The sequence below is a fragment of the Perognathus longimembris genome, chromosome 5 (assembly GCF_023159225.1).
Source record: "Perognathus longimembris pacificus isolate PPM17 chromosome 5, ASM2315922v1, whole genome shotgun sequence".
Lineage (NCBI taxonomy): Eukaryota > Metazoa > Chordata > Mammalia > Rodentia > Heteromyidae > Perognathus > Perognathus longimembris.
In genome coordinates, this window is record NC_063165.1 from 72,135,275 (window position 1) to 72,156,802 (window position 21,528).

General features: G+C 39.4%; 1 protein-coding gene across 3 annotated transcripts in view; it reads right to left on the reverse strand.

Moving 5' to 3' along the window:
* The window catches only part of LOC125351968 (neuroligin-1-like), a 417,505-nt gene that overhangs the window by 232,825 nt on the left and 163,152 nt on the right, over positions 1-21,528 (reverse strand). The window contains exon 1 of one of the 3 annotated variants that reach the window (XM_048347101.1): positions 11,479-11,784. The exons of the other annotated variants lie outside the window; for them this stretch is intronic. The gene's annotated coding sequence lies outside the window, so the exon portion shown is untranslated. Of the gene's footprint in view, positions 1-11,478; positions 11,785-21,528 lie in introns of those variants that run through there. 3 annotated transcript variants of the gene reach the window in all.

Here is a 21,528-nt window from a genome sequence, read left to right on the forward strand (position 1 = left end):
GTCGCTAAGTACCTCTAGGTAGAGATCATTATCATCTCCTTGAAACATATAATTAAATTCAGCTCAGAAACACAAAGCCACTGAAATATTCCTGAATAAAATAAGAGTAACCGTTTGTGGATGCAGCCAGCTCCAACTCACCAAAAGAGATAAGAAGAAGAATTAACTGCTCTGAAGATAAACCTCGCTTCAGCCTCACTATTGCCCAGAGCATCCTTTCAGGAGAAAAGGTGGACTAGGCTCCAGAGTTCCCTAAAGTTACAATCCGTTCTCCATTTCTCTTCTTATACCCTAAGTGCTTCTATTTGTTTCCCTTTCCCTTAGGCTACCCCTGTCCTAAATGTACTTCTTTCAGTGATGAAAGAAAACAATACAGTAAAAAGTAACAGGGGAAAGAGAAAACCAAAATTCCACAGGAACAGGAGAAACAATTTACCAACAACATATTTTGAAGAGGAAGAAAGAATGCAGCATTTGTATATAGCAGAGTTTAAATCTGTTAGCAAACTATCTTTGTGAATAAACAATGCAAGGAAACCTGCTCACATCTAGGGAAGAAAGTGTACACAAGGCATTACTCCATTCTGTTGTCCCTAAGCTTTTTCTGCTCAAAACTGAGGCTCTATCAATTTAGCCGTAGGTCTACTTCCATCTTAGTGATCATTAATTGGAGGTATGAGTCTTCTTTGAGTTTTCTGCGTGGGCTAGCTTTGTGTGCATGTCAGTCCTCAGATCTCAGCCTCCTGAGTAGCTAGGATTACAGGTATTGAGTAACCAGCACCCAGCTTGAACTGATGACTTTTAAATAATCATCCCACAATAAAAGATTACACTGTAGATCCTCAGAACATATTTTTCAAATGAATGATCGATTAATTCATAATTTTTCATCATGTAACACAGCTCTGGTTTTGTTTATCCCTCTGTGGAGATATTAGCCTAATTACACTTGCAACAAGATGGGGTAAAATGGTACAGCTGGAAACAAATGGAAGTAAAATCCATATCCCTTATTCTACAGGAGTTTCGACGGACAGTCATATAGACAGGGGACTAATTCACTGTTGTTTGGTAGCAAACAAAATGTAATTAAAAACATGCTACAATGGCTTTTCTGAGAATACAAAGAAAAGAGATGGTATGAAACGATTTCCTCCCATGTTACCCAACTGAGTGATTCTGCTAACCAGAAATTATTGGTGAAATATTAAAATTTCCTGTTTGCTGCTTATTTATTTGAGGGGATAAATGTTGAAGAAAGTCACAAGTACAGGTGGCTCATGCCTGCAATCCTAGCTTCTCAGGAGACTGAAGATAACAATCAAAAGCCAGTTGGGGCAGAAAATCTATGCAATTTGTACTTCCAATTAACCAGCCAATAAACTAGAAGTAGGACAGTGGCTCAAGTAGTAGAGTGCCAACCTTGAGCAAAATAGCTAAGGGAAAATACCCAGAACCAGCACTGGCACATAATGAATGAATGAATGAGTAATAAATAAATATATATGCATGCATACACAAACATATTAACTAAAGTATGATGTATGATGAGAATTCCAACTGTTCAACTCTTCTGAATAAGAATATTACAGTTTAACAAAATGAATACTAAGAAGCTGGAACTTGTGCTGTGAGGGGGTGGTGGTCAAGGGGAAGAGGGGAGATGAAGGAAGAGAAGGATGGGTGAATACAGTCATAGATTCAAGGTTTGCCAGAAAGGAAACTGGTCACATGCTTCAGGCAGAGGAGTTTATTAGGGGAAAAGCAAACTGCCAGCCCACACAAGATGGAGGCATGAGGAGACAGAGGGGAAAGGAGAAGGAAAAAAGAGCAAGAGAGAGTAAGAGTGAAAAGGAAAGAGAACAAAGCCTTTGTTGAACTGGCTTATAAGGGAAAAGGTGAGAGATATGTCCACGTGGATTGGATGTTACCTCAGAGAAGGAGGAGGTAACTGCCATCAGGTAGTTACCTAGGTAATGCAGGTACTGGGTGCAGACTTAAACAGGTGGGGAGCATCTCCATGGAGCCCTCCCAGGTGTGGACCTTACAATAATATTCAACATATATATCTGAAAGAGGACCTGGTAAATTTGAGAGGATGACTGAGATTGTGAGAAATGGGAGAAATGATGGAAAGCACGATTTGATCAACATAGAGCTATTCTGTGACCTAGAAATTCCACTCCTGAACATTTAAATCTAAATCTGCCAGCACAACCAAGTTCACTGCAGCACTATTTAACATAGCCAAGATATGGAATCTACCCAGATGTCCCTCAATGGACAAATGGACCAAGAAAATGTGGTATGAATACACCATGGAATTCCATGCCTCCATCAGAAATAATGATACTGTGCCATTTGTAAGGAAATGGAAAGACTTAAAAAAAATTATTAAGTGAAGTAATTCAGAGAAACATAGGCTTCATTGTTTCCTTCATTTGTAGTAGCTATAATGTGCCTATAAATTTACAAGTATAGTAAGCACAATGGGTGGTAAATATATGTTTATACATTCATATACATATATATATATATATACTAGTACATGATAAATTATGGAGAACTCTAGGCATTCACACACAGTAAAACCAAAGGAGGACATTCTCAGGCATGGAACACAAAGGCACAATGTCTATGTGCATGAAATGAACTCCAAGAAATGGATAGGAGGGTTTTTTTTCTTCATTGCTGTTTTCCTTTTCTTTTCTTTTTGTCTTGTTTGTTCATTTATCTATCTTTGGGAGGGTTGGGAGGCACAGAAATGGAGGGACAAGGGTGAACAAATGCATCAGTGGTACTCACTGGACACTATATTGAAAATGAACTATACAACTTGTGGCTGAGAAGGAGGGGGAAAAACTGTAAGAGAATGAGGGAAAGGGGTGACATTGTCCAAAAAGAAATACACTCTTTATCTGACTTAAGTAACTATAACCTCTCTGGACCTCACCTTTTATAATAACATTATTTTTTTTTTTTTCTCAAATTTTTATTTTCAAACTGACGTACAGAGAGGTTACAGTATCATACGTTGGGCGTTGGATACATTTCTTGTACTGCTTGTTGCCTTGTCCCTCATGCCCCCCTCCCTCCCCCCCTTCCCTCCCCCCCGCCCAGTTGTTCAGTTCACTTACACCAAACAGTTTTGCAAGTATTGCTTTTGTAGTTATTTCTCTTTTTTTACCCCGTGTCTCTCGAATTTGGTATTCCCTTTGAATTTCCTACTTCCAATACCAGTAAACACGGTTTCCAATATACTCAGATAAGATTACAGAGATAGTGTAGGTACAAACATAGGAAGGTGATACAAAACATCATCAATAATAGAAACTACACATACACATAGGACGTTGAAAGTAGTTATAACTGTGATATATCACTTGTTTCCATATCATGGAGTTCATTTCACTTAGCATCATCTTATGTGTTCCTAAGGGTATAGCTATTGGGCCTTGTGATGCTCTGCTATGGCTTGCCTAAACCTGTACTAATTATTCCCAATAAGGGAGGCCATAGAGTCCATGTTTCTTTGGGTCTGGCTCACTTCACTTAGTATAACTTTTTCCAAGTCCTTCCATTTCCTTACAAATGGAACAATGTCATTCTTTCTGATAGAGGCATAAAATTCCATTGTGTAAATGTACCACATTTTCCTGATCCATTCATCTATGGAGGGGCATCTGGGTTGGTTCCAGCTTCTCGCTAAAAAAATTACCTTCTTCCAAAACAAAACTGCAAAGAACCAACAGCCCCCTCATCAAGTGGGCTAAAGACTTACAAAGAAACTTCTCTGATGAGGAAATGAGAATGGCCAATAGACATATGAAAAAATGCTCTACATCACTGGCCATAAAGGAAATGCAAATCAAAACAACATTGAGATTCCATCTCACCCCAGCAAGAATGTCATATATCAAGAAAACTAATAATAACAATTGTTGGAGGGGATGTGGCCAAAAGGGAACCCTACTTCATTGTTGGTGGGAATGTAAACTGGTTCAGCCACTCTGGCAAGCAGTATGGAGATTCCTCAGAAGGCTCAATATAGAACTCCCCTATGACCCAGCAGCCCCACTGTTGGGTATCTATCCAAAAGACCACAAACAAAATCACAGTAATGCCACCAGCACAACAATGTTCATCGCAGCACATTATTTTTTTTTAAAGAAGATATAGTGTACTCACAAACTAGCATGTTAAAACAAAACACTTTTGTAAAACTGCTTGATGATAATAAAAATAAGACAGAAAGTTTCTTTTAAAAATGTCATGGGCAACTGACTAATGTATATGTAAAATACTACAGGACATGTTTTTAAAAACCAGTGGGTGACCCTGTGATCTGCCTGAAGAAAATGAATAATCACTCAAGAGCTCAGGAGAGACAGCCAGGTAAAGCTGATTACTTCCCTTGATATTAAATTGATGCTTTTGTCTTCAAAGGGCCACCTTTGGGTCACAAGTCATTGCTTCCAGAAGCAGCTTAATTATGCCTGCCAGTATCTTTATAGAGAAGCTAACACAACCTAAGCAGTACTACATACTCAATTCCTTCTTTAAGCTTTTTGTTTCTACTACATGGCCAGTGCCTGGGAAGAGTAGAGAAGTACCATTCCCGGTGCCCTGTTTAATTAAAGTTCCTCTTTTAAAAGTTCCCTGGTTGCCTGAGCATAGCTACAACACTGGCAGAGGCAATGTTAGTTTACTGAGCATGGCTGTGAGCCAGGAAGTGTCAATCTTGACCCCTTGGAGGATGGTTATAAACATAGGGTAGTTCAACCTTGTGCCCGTTCAGTGCCAGGCTTCTGCAGGATTTGGCAACTACTACGGTGACGGTTGTTTGAGCAGTAACTGTCTACAGAGAACACCACCAACTCCTTTCACATAAGCTATCAAATGGCAATAATGGTTTTCTGTCACTCCTGATCTGGCATAGAGTTCAATCATGCCACAAAGGGGAAATAACATTGCACTAACAATCTTCTTCACATAAATGGATCATTTGTTTCCCTTTGTATTACAGTGCCCATTGGACTAATAAAAATATCAGAATTCTAAACAGTGGGCCATTCATGTGAGACAACATAAATAAATCAAATACTAATAAGAATTTAATACACACATGGAGTATAAGTCGCTAAATTAATTCATCATTTAAATCACATTAAGTAATAAGTAGCTGGGATTATAAAATATGTACAACAGTGTAAAAAACCTTACATTTTAAAATATTGAAAGGATTTAAACTTTGGCCTTATGACTAAAATTTCAAATTTCAGTCTATGTTGAACCTTGCTGTCTCCTTGTCCACATTCTACATATATACATTACCAATTAGTAATTCCAAAGCTCCCTCAAGTATCACATATTTCTCCTGGAAGAAGAGAACTCTAATGAATCTTTCAATAAATTATAATATGAGAAACAATTCTGTCATACTAAGACGTTTCCATGTAACTTCTTCAAAGTCAACTAGTTACAAAGATTTCTAAATAGTTTCAATTATTGTTGGTGATTAAAATTCCATATTCTAAATATAATTCTACATTGGGAATACTGCCTATGCCTTAAAAATATCTGTCACTTCAAATAACTATTGATTGTATGCTTTTTAAATATTCCTTAAGTAGTTGTGCAACTCAACCATTTCAATTTATTTATGAGTATAATGCATCTTGATCAGGTAGTAAAAGTGAAAAGACTAAGTAATAATTTAAGTAAATTAATTGCATATTTAGCTGCCACCTATTCTTGGTGCTGAGAGAAAGACACACAGCTTTGAGCAGACAAAAGAGAAGTCCCTTCTCACCAAGGAGTTCTGTAGACTACAACGTAAAATGGTTTCCTCCTCAGCTCTAAATAATAGCATCTGCCCACCTCTATTTCATAATAACATATGCATGAGAACACTTGGCACACTTTAAGAACTAACAAAACTGGTGACACTTTACCCATAAGAAAAAAGACAGATAACATTGTCACTTGTGTGTAAAGTTTTGGACAGCTAAGTACTACAGATTTAAATTTAAAGTGACAGATGCACTGACTTGAAACCTAATGGTTGTTGAAGTAAGCCTTCATCCCTTTCAGAGCTATGGTTAGCTAGTGAACGGCTCAAGTATTATTCCAAGGTGCAAATACTGTGAAACTTGCTGGTCAATGCCAGAAGCAGGGGTTCCTATATTTCTAGGAAGTTCAGTGACTTATGGGGAAATCTGATACTAGTCATAATCACAAATGATATTTTAAGATAATAACTATTCCTTGATTTCATTTATGCCTCTGTTGGATTTCCAAGTATAGAGTATTCCATGGGGCAAAAGGAAAGTAAACACCATGACTATTTAACAAGAAAACAGCCATTTTTTTAATCCAGTTAACTATTTTTGTTCTCTTAAGACTGAAAATTCTTAGGTATGTCAAAAGAAAAAGAGAATCTCTACTCTTTATTTATGCCAAGCATCTATATAAACAATCAACCATTGCCTGTGTCCAGACAAGCAGCTGTTGAGGTCATCTGAGACCTTTATACCATTATCTGACTGCTTCCCTATTTATAGAAGGTATCTGATATTTAACATAGGATAAAATATAAGAAAATGATATCTAGGGAAACACTTGGCCTATATTCTATGTCCTCTATGACCTGGCCCCTCCCACCCATATATGCCATCATCAGCAAATAAAGAAATAAGTAAACAGGCAAGTGTAGCTTCTGTCTTATACAAACATTAAATAGAATTAAAAGCAGAGGTAACTAGAGATGCAATTCTCTTATGAAAGCACAACCTACAGCACCTCTAAAATGACATCCCACACTTCAGCAGTTCACTCTAGAAGTAAGGGTATTTTGCACTTGGAAAAGCAGGGACCAGAGCTGACTGTGTAGCTAGTCACAAGGGAATTACTATGCTATACAAAAGATATGACTGGTGCCAAGCACTGGTGGCTCATGCCTTGTAATCGGAGTTACAAAAGTGATGGAGATATAAGGATCGATGTTCAGTGAGTCCAGATAGAAACAAAAAGTCCATGAAACTCATCTCCAATTAACCAACAAAAAGCTGGAAGTGGAAGTATGGTTCAAGTAGTAGAGTTCCAGGCTTGAGCAAAAAAAAGCCAGATGAGAATAGCAGATCCCAGTACTCATGCGCGCACGCGCGCGCACACACACACACACACACACACACACACACACACAGAGTCACTAGATATGTAATTAAAATAGTAAAACTGCTATACAAAGCAAGAAGTGAGAACACTCTGGAAAAAAGTTCTTGTTCTGTTTCCTAGTCAAATTTAAGCTCACCCACTTAAAGCCAAGTCCTCCTGTGTCAATGGTATTAAATAGCTCTGATCACAGCCCAAGACTTTATTTCCTGCGATGTATCATTGCGTTTTTTTCATTTTTTACATCTGTGGCAGGAACTTAACTTGCATTTGTTCCCAAATGAATTTCATGCTCAACTTGTTTTTCTTAATTAAACTTCCTTTAGCAGTTCCTAATATGTGGATTATTAGAACTCATTAGTCCCATTCACTCTTGCCTGTCACTTTTGGCTACACATTCCTATATGGAAGTGCTTCATTGCTATATATAGGAAGAAAATTAAATAATAAATATGGGGACTTGAGCGTTTTATGAGTGTCAGGATGAGAGAATGCCTGCAAGGCCCATAAGGTTTCCCACAAAAGAGACATTACTGCAAAAGCTGACATGCTGACACATCTATGATCTATAAGCCTGCAGGTCTGGCAGTGGTAAAGAGGGTGTCATTGACTAGCACTTCTCTTACATACAACAGAAATACACACAGAAAAGATTATATTGACTGCTATAAAATGAATTCATATACAGTTTCCTCAAAGCTTATGTCTAATCATTTCAAAGGCCAGAGATGATATGCTAGTTTCATTATTGTGCTTTGTATTTATTTTTATCATCTTCCAGTAGTTGTACAAGTTGAACACTCAATTCCACATGTGACTTTAGGAGCAGAATGCACCTTAACCCACGCCACCCCTTCTAATCTTCTCCCTCATCTGAACCAATCCCACCCTGCTCCATGTTTTCCTCTGCCTTATATTTCAAACTGGCCTTCATTTTTTTGAACCAGATTATGCTACCAAATTGGTGCCTGGCTAAGTTTCTTTTTCTTTTCCTTTTCTTATTTTGGAGTGGAGGAAACTAGAAAGCGAAGATAATCCACATCCTTTTATAGCAACATATCAACATTTGGCAGCATCACCAAGCTGTAGTAACCAAGCAAAAGAAGCAGAATAAATTGGTTACCATCAATTAAGGAATTGTTCTTGGAAACTGCTGGGAATATGGTACCCCTCAACATTAACAAGTTAGCTACCTGGAGATGTTTAATAACCTAAGAAGTTAGAAAAGATAACTTAGATTCACTGTGACCATTCAGTAATTTAATTTGTATTCTTCTGGGCTTTGCAAATTTTGAAGATTAAAATTTCAATGAAAATTAACTGAAAGCAGAAATGTGAGTTTCTGTGGGGGGTTTTGTTGTATGATTTTGTGGTTTTACATTTCTCAACAAAGTGAAAGAGATGGAAGGTTTACATCTTGGAACTTTCTACATCAAATCTGAACAAATTGCCCCAAAAAAGACTTGCCCATTTTATTTGGGTTTCAATTAAGAACATGTAGCAAGAAGATAGTAAATATAAAATAACATTGAGTACAGTTAATGTATTTAATATAGTTAACCATCTTCAGGTCCTAACAGATACTGTAGCAAGATGTTAGCATTTCCTGAATACTGGAGAGATAGGGGCAACTCTTGCAAGGCTCCAGTGAACCCAATAGTGGAGAAAGCTCTGGGAACCCAATGCTATCACTTGTCACTTATTTAGTAACTGTGTTGGCAGTGTTTAGAATAAATTGATAACTGACTTATCTCCCTTCCTTCCTTCCAGTCTACCACATTTTTGTGTTAGTCTGATATTAAATCAAAATGGCCAGTCAAGGCCATCGTGTTTCTTTGAATAACCATGGCCGAAAGCACATATATGAATAAGATAGAGAAAAGTAAATTAATTTATAAATAAATTCTTGAGGTATTTTAATATCATTAGTTAAATCTTTTTTTTTCTTTTCAACAATGTTTAGTAAAGTTTTGTGTAGGGACTGCTGTATGTATTTTCCAAATAGGTGATATCAGAGACTAGATCAAAATGTGTTCTTATCCAATTTTGCTGCTCAAAGAGAAGGTAATGAAATATTCTTGTCAGAAAAAAATATTCTTGACAGAGATGCATTCAACTCAATCTTCTACTTTCACACTATGGCAGATTACCAACCAACTTTTAAAAGGACCTCTGTTTCGGTTGCAAATTGTCCATGGCTTTCAGCAGTTACAAGTCTATTAGCCTAAAAAGAGGAATCTCAAATATCACCCCCTTCTTATTTATTTGCTATTATTATTGAATGGTATTTGCTAGCTGTCTTTGTATTAACTTGGTCTTTGAGAAAATAGTGCTGAGTATTATTGGAGTATATAAGTAAGATTAGTGGCTAGGGTAAGCCAAGACACAGAACACTCATTCTTGGAGTTCTAAGAACCATGTGACTTATAGCTCTGGGGGGAGGAAGAAGGGAGGGGGAGCAGAGGGGAGCAAAAGCTAACTTCTCAGACATCTCCTTGAAACTAACAATTGAGCTTGTAGAAACTCTGCCTTGTGATTTCTCTAACCTTTAGAAAAGCTTACCCAAAGTCAGCAGGAAGAAGAAATACCTAACTTTTCCACTTCAGAATTCCTGGGAGACAAATGAAAGTCTTATATTTGGCTATTTCATCTTCCAAACACATTTCAGAATTAAGTTTGGGAAGAAAAAAGTCACACACACACACACACACACACACACACACACACACACACACACACACCCACCCCTCCAGGAGAAAAGTTTGGTAATACTTCTGTTTGCTAATCACAATGGTTGATGGATTTAGAGTCTCTAAAATAAGCGATCCTGGAAGATGAACATGCTTCCGCTGACGCTGAAGAGTTGTCTTTCTGGTGGGTTCACTCCTAACAGAGAGACTTCAATGCTCAAACCATAAACGTATCTGCCTGCATTTCATAATCTGCAAACATACACCTCTGAAAGAAAATACCCAGTGTGTTTCTTCAGACGATTCAAATCCACAAAACACAGCGTTTTATATTTTAACAATTATCTGTCTCCATTTTATTCCAGTATATTTGAATGTCTGACGCTCTCAATTTTAACGATCTGGCCTTAAATAGAAAAAGGCAACTAAAATAGTCATAACTGAAGTGTTCAAAGGTATTTCAGGGGAAGTCCATTCATCGATTTGATCTACATTTGCATCTTAAATAAATATAATTGCTCTGAAGGTATGTAGACTCCAAAAGAGGTAGCAGGAAGAAATAAAATGATTTTCCAGATTATTCCAAAGCAACTTTTACGTTCAATTAAAAATCACATATTTGAGCGATTCACTTTAATTCCAACTGCTAACACTGATTTCCTTCTGCAAGGAAAATCTGCTCTTAAGAACTACAAAAAAAAAAAAGAAGAAGAAGAAGAAGAAGAAGAAAATTGTAGATGGACAAAAAAATAAAGTGCTTGAATTCGGCTGACAAAAAAAAATAAAAAATAAAATAAAACTGGTCGGAAGGCGCGCGCTCAGCTGGGCTCCAGCAAAGGTGGCGGCGGAGGCAGCGAGGTTGGCGAGGCAGCGAGGGTGACCAGGGCGCGTGCAAAACGCAGCCGGCTGCCGGGCGCAGTCGCCAGGCGCCGGGCGCCAGCCTGGGCCTGGGCAGAAGGGCTGCGAGGATGTCTGGGGCTCCACCAACTCGAAGAAAGTTACCAGGGACTGTAGGGAGGAAAGTCGTGCCGGGGATTGACAAGGCACCCGCTCCTGCCGTCCCTCCCTCCAGAGCGATGACCCTGTAACCCTTTCCTGTCGGATCACCCGAAGGGGTGGGGGCGCTCGGAGGGGGCTGGAGGAAGGGGCGGGGAGGGAGGGAGAAGACGACCACTGAACGTGGCCAAACTCACGCTCTCCCTGGCACACCCCCCCCCCGCCACCCCCAGCAGTGGCCGAGACCTCCCAGCCAAGCCGGGCCGCGCAGAGCTGCCGCGTTTCCACTTCGGCTTCTCCCCCCCCCCCACACCCCCCCCCCCCCAGTCCTCTCTCTGCGCGCAGGCTTTCGGGGCTCCTCGCCTTCCAGTCCGGCTGCTGGATCCCCCAACTGAGAGATTTTTTTTCCGGGCAAACTTGGAAGCTTTGGAGGGGGGGGGGGGCCCGTTCGGCTGCTCCCCACCCCGACACATGGACGCCCCCAAATCAAGGTGTTGAAAAGCTGGGTCTCGGCACATCCCGAGCGGCGGACCGGCTCGTTTCCCAGGCGCCGGGCGTCCGCATCGCCTTCCCCCCCGGCGGCCCCCCCACACCCGCGTCGGGGAGCCCCCAAACTTACCCTCGGCGAGGCGCCTCCGCGGAGGGAGCCCCCTTCGCCCCCGGCCCCCTTCCAGGCTTTCAAGGAGACAGTTTTCTAGAAACACCTCCCGTCAGATGCCAGCCGGAATGGTCAAAGTATTTACCAGTTTCCCGAGCCTTTTTTTTTTTTTTCTTCTTTCCCAAATCTCAAGCCCAGGGCGATTCTTGTTTCCGGATTCAAGATGCTGCCTCTAGTATTTTTTTTTTCATTTATTTTTTTCTTTCAGCAGCCGCAACCCCAGCCCCAGACAACCCCCCTCCCTCCTCCTCCTCCTCCTTCTTCTTCTTCTTCTTTTTTCCCTTATTCACCCACGGACACTTTAGAAACGTGTGGATTGATCCTTTTGCTTTTCCAAACGCACCCACGATCCAGAATCCTGGAGACCCCACACCATCATCTCCATGTAAATCCGACCATCCGGCAAGAAATACAAATGATCAAACCACCTTACTTCTTCATTCAGCTGCAATCAGATAATCCTATAGATTGATCTCATCCAATAGATTTATCTCCACTGGAAATTGACCTCAAAAAAAAAAAAAAATGAATTCCCAGCGCCGAGGACCAGGAGAATGATTTCGTAGTCCTTGTTCCGGTGACCGGAAGAATTGTGGTTTCGTTCTTCAAAAAAAAAAAAATTCTTTCTGGATTCTGGGTGCACTGCTCACAAAAAATACCGAGGACCCTGGTTTTCCCTATTAAAGGTTTCTACTCCAAACCGGTGCAGAACGAAAAGCGGTGCAAAGATACCCCTAGCGGCCGCAGGCGACATTGCAGGGGCCTCGCTTTCCCCAGCCCCTCTCCTCACCTCCCCACCCTGCCAGATAAACTAGCCGCTGTAGCACTTAAACAGGAAATCGGAGCCAAGATTCAGCTGGACAAGATTTAACTACCTAAAGAAACCAGGCTAGCCTTTTTTCCCTTGGTGTTACAACGAATAAAGCACTAGATTCTCAACTCCTCAATATTCAAAACAAAACAAAATGTCCCTGATGACACAGTCAATAAAATGTCTATCTGGGGAGGGTTTAAGTGATCTCGAAGCACATGTATTTGTTTTGTGGGCAACTGTATTATATTGTTTTGAAATTGGAACTTTTTTCTGCCCTTAAAATAATGTGATTACAAATATACATTTTTAAATAAACGATGTGGTGTGTGTGTGTGTGTGTGTGTGTGTGTGTGTGTGTGTGTGTGTGTGTCTAAGCCCATGCATGTGCAGTGGTACATATCTTGAGCTCAGGGCCAGAGTACTATCCCTTAGCTTTTTTATTCAAGGCTGGTACTCTACCACTTGAACCACACCTCCACTTCCAGCTTCTGGGTGATTTAAGATAAGAGTTTCTGGAAATTTTTGCCCAGCCTGGCTTCAAACTTGGATCCTCAGATCTCTGCCTCCTGAGTAGCTAGGATTACAGACATTCACCACAGACTCCTGGTTGGATAAACTTCGGTCATCTGGATTTTCAGTGTTCGTTCAGTAAAGCAGATGATGGCTCCTGCAAATCTAAAGCTAAACAGTAATATCTAAGAATCTTGACATAATCCTCCAGGTTTCTTACCTAAATCACTAGCAATTCAGTGACCTCAAGGTTGATTTGTGACTTGTGTTCAAAGAAAGAGAATCAAAGCCACTAATTTCAAGACCCTGTTTTGTTAAGCAGTACTTCAGAAAGTTTCACCTTGACTATTAATATCACAGAAATCTTTTTATTTTATTCATTTTGGGGGCTTGAACTCAGAGCCTGGGCCCTGTCCCTTTGCTCTCCCCCACCCCCATAGCACCCAACATTGCACCCTACTACTTGAGCCATGCCTCTACTGCCAGCTTTTTCCTGGTAAACTGGAGGTAAGAGTCACATAGCCTTTCCTTCCGGACTGACTTTGAGCTGTGATCCTCAGATCTCAGCCTCCTGTGTAAGTAGGATTACTGGGAGAGCCACTGCTACCTGGCTCCCAGAAATCATTTCAATGTGAAGGTTCTAATTCTGTAGGACCAGGAACAGGCTGAGATTCTGCATGTCTAACACACCTTCTGGAAAGAGATTGACCATGTGGGATTTGGTGGGATTGTTGAGTTGGACCCTTTCATACTGATGGATACTGGGACAGCTGTAAAAACTGAAAAAGATCTTTGACTGAGTAATTAAGCCTTTAAAGTGTAGGAACTGTTAAAGAGTCAAGAGACCTTCCTTCTACCACTGGTTTTGTGATTAATTGGCTATGTGACTCTGAGCTGTAACTTTGGGGACTATAGCTAATTTATCTATTAAAATTCAAAGTAAATCAACAAAATATGCATGATTCTTTGGATGAAAGATTCAGGGTGGTAACTGAATCTATAATACTAACATAGAATTGCTACTAAAGATCCCACTACAGTTTTTTCATAGATTTTGAAAATGAAATCTAATGTGTATTTGCAACAACATAGGGTAAAAAAGAAAAAGTCAATACAAACCAAAGAACAGCATTTGTGGAGTTCCATAAAAACTATCAAGGCTTAATACAAATGATAGTAATTGAGGCAAAGGACCTCTGGCTCAGAGATAGAAATGAATCCAGAGGAACAGAATAGAAAGCCCAGAAATACATCCATGCATTTATAAAAACTTGATAAATAACAGGTGGCATTAGAACAGAGAAGAGAAATGAATTATTCAGACAATAGATTATGCATATGAAAAATGTTAATACTACATTTTTAACCTCACACTTAAGTATGTATTTAAGATAAGATAAGGGCCCAGAGAGGCAGGCAGAAAACTTTAGAACTTTTAGAGGAAATACCTTCATGATTTGGGGTGGATAGGATGAAAACTATGCACTAAATGAGACATAAAAAGCCAAATCCACAAAGATAAAACATTAAATTTGATATATTAATATAGAAATAGTGTACATAAAAAAGCAAGCCTTAGATCGTGAGAGGATATCTGCAATGCATATAACCAAAGAAAAGTAGTAGCCAAAGTACATAAATATGTTTTATAAATCTATTTAAAAGATATGATGTGAAGACAGTAAGTGGCCTAAGTGAAAGGGTTCCTTCCCTTCCCAACAAATACATAGTTCTGAGTTCAATCCCCAGTTCTCTCTCAGAGACATAGATAGAAACATAGGTAGACAGACAAACAGGAAGATAAATACAAAAATTAAAGAGATAAACAAATGTCCAATAAAAATTTGGAAGCAAGCCTATAAGCTGCCTACTTATTAAAGTAATTTAGGGGAAATTATATCATTTCCCATCCATGAAACTGACAGAAATCAATCTTGATTACCAACTGCTGAGGTGAATGTGAGGAAATATTATGACTAGACCAGGTAAGAAGACAAAGGCTTCAGAACAGCAGCAGTTGAAGACACTCATCAACCAGACTCTGGTCTTTAGATTCCTAGAAGTAACCATTGAATAAACTAGTTGAAAGACCATAGAAAAGGGAAGTAGTTTAGGATGACTCTGGATCAATAGGTGCGCAAAGAATTTATAGAACTGTAATTTCAGAAGTGGTAAAGAGATCAAAGCAATGGAAGTATTATTGCTTCTTAAATGTGCATAGATAAGTCTCCAAACTAAGATATGGGCATAATAAAAAACCCAGGGTATTGCAAAAAAGGTGTTTATGGGATACGTGTTTATGGGATACTACTATGCATAAAGTTTAAATAATGTAAAATAGTTCCATTTACCAATTTTGACCTCAAATGTGGATAGCCAAGGAACATCAACATCAAGATAACAATAGGAAGGACTGGATTCATGGAGTTGGGAAAACACCACTTGTAGCTTCATGTGAAGCAAATAGGTTGTTTCTTGAGCTCAATCTTTCCATATAAATTATGCTCCAAATATTTCATTAGAAGACTTAGGTTAGATAACTTCTACAAACCATTACAGTATTATAAAAAAAGAGTTAAACAAATTAAATATTTTAGAGAAAATAGTTTAACAATTTTTAGTAGATAAAAATACTATACTTTGGTGCATCGTACATGAAAATCCTAATAAGTAAAGGTAGATGTGAAATTAAAGCATGGAAGTTCAGAATTTTGTGGCATGTTTTCATGGATAGATTTTTTTTTTCTGATGCCACCACTTTATATTTCTAAGAAGTAGAAGTGGATCCATGCCTACTTATGTCTATAAGGCCTAGTAGACTTTCCAGCTAGCAAAAACAATTCAACACCTAAATGAGAAAAAAATGTGATTCTGAAATAGAAAAATAACCTAGCTCTTTCTTGTAATTTCCTTTGATCTCATAAACGGTAATAGGGCTCCTGCAATGATAAGACAATCAATTGATCATGTCTAATCTTACCAGCTAACAAGAAACCACCAAAGCCAGAGAATCCCTAAGCCAAACTACAGAATAATGAAAATTCTTCCAGAATATTTAAAGTACATATATGAATGCAAATAGGAAGGTATTATATATAGGAAATGCAAAAAAAATGAAAAATCTCATTTCAAACTCACTGGATATTTTCATATTCCATGAAAAATAGAAGCATCCAAATTTTAGGAAATAAATATTTTGAACCCAGTCTTCAAAGTACAAATGAGTAGTCAATACCATCCATTTCTGCTAGACTTGGCAAAAATGCCTGAAGTAATGGTCAAGCCAGCAATTTTCAACTATTCAGAAACAAACTTTCTGGGAATATCTAAAGCAGCTTAGTAATAAGAGAACAGTGGGATGGCAATTTAATGGCCTTTGTTGATAGAAGCAGCAAGAAAGAAGAAATAGCTATAATTTTCTCAAATTTAGAGGAGTTAACATATTCATCCAGCCTCAACATTGTGTTGTAAGTGTGTGTGTGTGTGTGTGTGTGTGTGTGTGTGTGTGTTACTGGAATTTGAATTCAGGACCTAGCACTCTTGCAAGGCTTTTTCACTCAAGACTGGCACTCTACCACTTGAGCCGCACCTTGATATCAAGGTTTGTGCTGGTTAATTGGAGATATAGTCTCATAGACTGTTCTACCTGGGCTGGCTTTAAACTATAATCTTCAGGTCTCATCCTCCTGAGTACAGGCCCAAGCTACCAGTACTCGACCAGCCTCTACTTATTGAATAGCTCTTACACATAAGGGACAACTGAAATCATATCATAGGAGCATTCATTTTGTAAAATCCAAGCACTCTCCATGCCTAGTCTGCTTGGTAATGGATTGTAAATGGTTAGTAGTTACAATTGTGAATTAATTCTGCTGCATCTATGCTGAACAGGAATTAGAGACTGACACAAAACGAAAGGCTTGCTTTTCAGTATGTTTGATCTCAAGGTTAATATGGTAAAATAGTCAATGGGAGAAACTAAATCATGGGAGAAGTAGGGCCAGGTGCCACTCCTATAATCTACTCAAGAGGCTGAAACTAGAGAATTACAGCAAAGCCACCCCACGCAGAAAAGTCCATGAGACTCTTATTTCTGACTAACCATCAAAAAGCCAGAGGTGGAGGTATGGCTCAAATGATAGCCACCAGTCTTGAGTACAAGCACTGAGGGGGAGCACAGGTTCTTGAGTTTAAGCCCCAGTACCCGCCCCAGCCTCACACACAGAGTTGGAGGACAGGGAGGAGCAGAATAAAAAAGCCTGAGAATAAAGATGAACATTTAACTCTCTGAGGGGGATTTACATCATAGAGGGGACAAGAATTTACTTAATCTCTGTCATCCTGCACAATATAATGATCAGCATAGGAAGGACTTAATAGATGAGACAATGAAACTCATTAGCATATAAGAGAAACAAAATTATTCTGTATATTCCCCATTCAATCAACTGTCTTACCATGAGTTGGCTACTCAATATAGAAAATGAAATCCATGAATGAAGTATGTAATAAGATTACTATGACTAATAGTGAGAAATGAAAGGCTGAGTTTAGGAAAACTAAATGACTTAGAGGATTCCAATTTGATTACACCACTAAAATTTCTGCGCTCATCCATACAATGTTTGGGTTAGACATCCATTTGTGTCTCTATACCACACAAAAATGATTAATCAATCCTGAACGGATCATATGAAGAAACAAATTGCACAACTCAATAATGAAGTAGACAAACAAAAATTCATTGCTTTTAATAATACAAAGGGCTTATTGCAAAATAGGTATTTTGTGGGATTTTTAGATAACTAAAAACATATATCATTATGACTAGGGGAAATGAATTCAGTTCTGGGAGCAATAAATATTTAGGATGTTGTAAAAGATTAGTGTTTAATGTAGTCAAAAGTGGAGGAAAGAAGGGAGGAAGGGGGAAGAAAGAAAAAAAGAGAAGATGAAAGGAATAAAAGAAAAGGAAAGAAGAAAGGAAAAAAAGAATGAAATCGCTAATCATAGTGCCTAGAGAGATAACAGATTATAGGCTCATACTATAATCTTAGTCACTATGGAAACTAAAATCCAGAGGAATGAGATTCTAAGTCTTCCCAGGCAGAAAATTCTACGAGACTTCCCCCAAATAGCTAACAAAAACCAGGGCCAAAAGGTGGCTAAAGTGGTAAAACAACTGCTAAGCAAGCCCCAGGTAGGAAAAAAAAGAAAAAGAAAAGGAGGAGGGGGGGAGGGGGAGGGGAGGGGGGAGGGGGAGGGGAGGGGGAGGGGAAGGAGGGGGTGGGAGGGGGAGTAGAATAAAAGGAAGAGGAGGAAAATGGAGGAGGGGGAAAGTGAAGGGGAGGAGGAGAATAAGAGGAGGAGGAGGAAAATGGAGGTGAAGGAGGAGGAGGAGAAGGGGAGGAGGAGAATAAGTGGAGGGAAATGGAAGAGGGGGAGGGGGAAGAGAAAGAGGAGGAAAATGGAAGAGGGGAGGGGGAGGAGAAGAAGAATAAGAGGAGGAGGAGGAGGAAGAAATGGAGGAGGGGGAAGGGGAGGAGGAGAATAAGAGGAGGAGGAAAATGGAAGAGGGGGAGGGTGAGGAGGAAGAAAAGGAAAATGGAAGAGGGGAGGAGGAGGTGAATAAAAGGAGGAAGAGGAAAATAGAGGAAGGGGAGGAGGAGGGAAATGGAGGAGGGGGAGGGGGAGGAGGAAGAGGAGGAAATGGAAGAGGGGAAGAGGAGGAGAATAAAAGGAGAAGGAGAAGGAGGAAAATGGAGGAAGGGGAGGAGGAAGAAAATGGAAGAGGGGGAGGGGGAGGAGGAAGAGGAGGAAATGGAAGAGGGAGGAGGAGGAGAATAAAAGGAGAAGGAGAAGGAGGAAAATGGAGGAAGGGGAGGAGGAGAATAAGAGGAGGAGGAAAATGGAAGAGGGGGGAGGAGGAGGAGGAAGACAATTGAAGAGGGGGAGGGGGAAGAGGCAGAGAAGAGGAGGGGGAGGGGAGGGGAGGGGGAGGGGGAGGGGGAGGGGGAGAGGGAGGAGGAGGAGGAGGAGGAGGAGGAGGAGGAGGAGGAGGAGGAGGAGGAGGAGGAGGAGGAGGAGGAGGAGGAGGAGGAGGAGGAGGAGGAGGAGGAGGAGGAAAAAAACTTTTAAAATACTGCAAAAACAGATTCCAAAGCAAGTCTGAAAAAAAATTTCCACTACCATCCTGAGAATTCTCCTGATATAAACTCATATTAAGCACTCAAGGTTTGAATCTAAATGAATGGCAAGTGGGAATTATAAAAGGCAGAAAAATAAAGAGTGTTGCACCATTGGGAGGCCTAACTACTGCAAAGGTGGTTGTTTATGAAGAGGTGCTTTCTACCCGGAAGAATCTGCTCGCACAATCCTGCTTAATTAGGATAGTGAATATTTCAGGTATGAATTGGGAGAACACACCTGCGTGGAGGCTAAATATACCAGATGCTCCTTTCTGTTCCATGGACTGGAGACTGGTTATGGAAACCACAGAAGAAGTGATCAACTCTAGATATAGTAGAATGAAGTCCCTGATGGATGGGCTGGTGTAGATGCTGAAATGTTTTGGGGTTTTTTGTTTTGTTTTTGGCCAGTCCTGGGGCTTGAACTCAGTGCCTGAGCACTGTCCCTGGCTTTGTTTTGCCTAGCACTCTACCACTTGAGCCACAGCACCACTTCTGGCTTTTTCTATATATTGGGGGCTGAGAAATCTAATCCAGGGCTTCATGTATACGGGACAAGCACTCTACCACTAGGCCATATTCCCTGCTGAAATGTTTTTAAAGGGACTTTTAAGGGAGTTCAAATCAGTCAATATTTTTCAGTGAAAACTTAAATCATTGTAGACATGCCAAAAACTTCCGTGCTCTTATGCTACTAATTAAGAATCTCTTTTGTTTCCTTTTAAAAAAGTTATTTTGTACATCTGTCATTTATATTTATATTTAACTGATAAAAAGATTCTTTATTTCACAATTTGCACATGGGCAACTGTATACATGTTTAGCTGGCTATAATGAAATCACTATCATTTTCTAGAATACCTTATTGATTTTTGAATGTAGATTTTATGCAGTGCATGTGAAAGAGAAAAAGTAGTGCTATACTGACTCTCAAATAACTTTGAAACACACTCTCTTGCTATTTTGCTGCTTTGACTGGCTGTCATACCATGATTAATTTTTAAATCATTGCAGCATGGGGTAGAAAGAGTTAAATTATCAAACATCATCATAAGTATTCCTTTAGTACAGAAAAAAACACTACCAGAAAAACAGATCAACCCACTCACTCCACATCATCCATTAGAGTTTGTTGTGGAAAATTAATATATGTAAGCTTACATTTCCAACATTAGAATAATTTACTGTAAAATTTGACCTAATTGGGAAAGCACATGAAAACTAATTTTCTGAGGCACAAGCAACAATGAGAAAAAAAAATTAGTTGTATAAATGCCAAGGCTACCTTTCACATACATCAGGTGTTCATTCTTCTTCTTCTGGTCATGATTTTATGCTAATTATACAATTAAATATAAGTATTATCCTTGGCTTTCATCATCCTTCAATGAGCACACATATGAGCATCTTCTACATGTCCACATATATTTATTTCTACAATTTTCTAAAATACAAAATAATAGAAACCCTAAGGTGAAATTTAAAAGAACAGGATCTTCTGTTTCTCCATTTCTCTCTCTCTGTCTCTCTCTTGCTCTAGCTCTCTTTCTCTTTCTCTTTTTGTACTTCTTTATCTCTCTGTCCCTGAAAAAAACTATTCTCCTTAGCTAATATCTGATTTTTTCCTTGTTTAAAAAATGTCACATGGGGCTGGGGATATAGCTTAGTGGCAAGAGTGCCTGCCTCGGATACACGAGGCCCTAGGTTCGATTCCCCAGCGCCACATATACAGAAAACGGCCAGAAGCGGCGCTGTGGCTCAAGTGGCAGAGTGCTAGCCTTGAGCGGGAAGAAGCCAGGGACAGTGCTCAGGCCCTGAGTCCAAGGCCCAGGACTGGCAAAAAAAAAAAAAAAAAAAAAAAAAATGTCACAAATATTTTACAAAAGACAATTGTCTAAAATCACCAGTGTTTGAGTTTAGAGTTTTCCTTTTGCTTGTATGTCAAGTTTATTTCTAATGACCTAGAATTGAACAATAACATTCTGTAATGAAATAGAATGATTAAAAACATACATCACTCAATGCAAAAGCTGTTCTGCCTTGTGACTATCCATCCTCAGCATTCTGCCGGCTTCCTGAAATTAACCAAACCTTCTCTGGAGTCTAAGCAAGCTAATAAATTGTGTTTCACAATTTAAGAGTAACTCTTATCTCAAAGTTGTACTAGGCCAAGGAGAAAGAAGGCGAGAATAAAGCAGTGTTTTAAAGAAATATTTGCTTAAGTAGATTAGGCAGAAACACTAACATGAAAATTCAAGACTAAACTTGTTAGGGGTTAAAAAGTTGGTAGGTACCCAAATAGATGGTCATGTGCCAACAGAAGGTTTATGTATGATATCACAAGATGGAAGTATGTTCCATACATTATAATCATTCACAATTTATATCTTCATCATTTGCAAGTCTGGGTATCAACACATTATGATATAGTAGTCATTCAACATACCAAAGCAAAACTAATCATCAAAACAACTAGACTATACCTGACTACAACCAGAA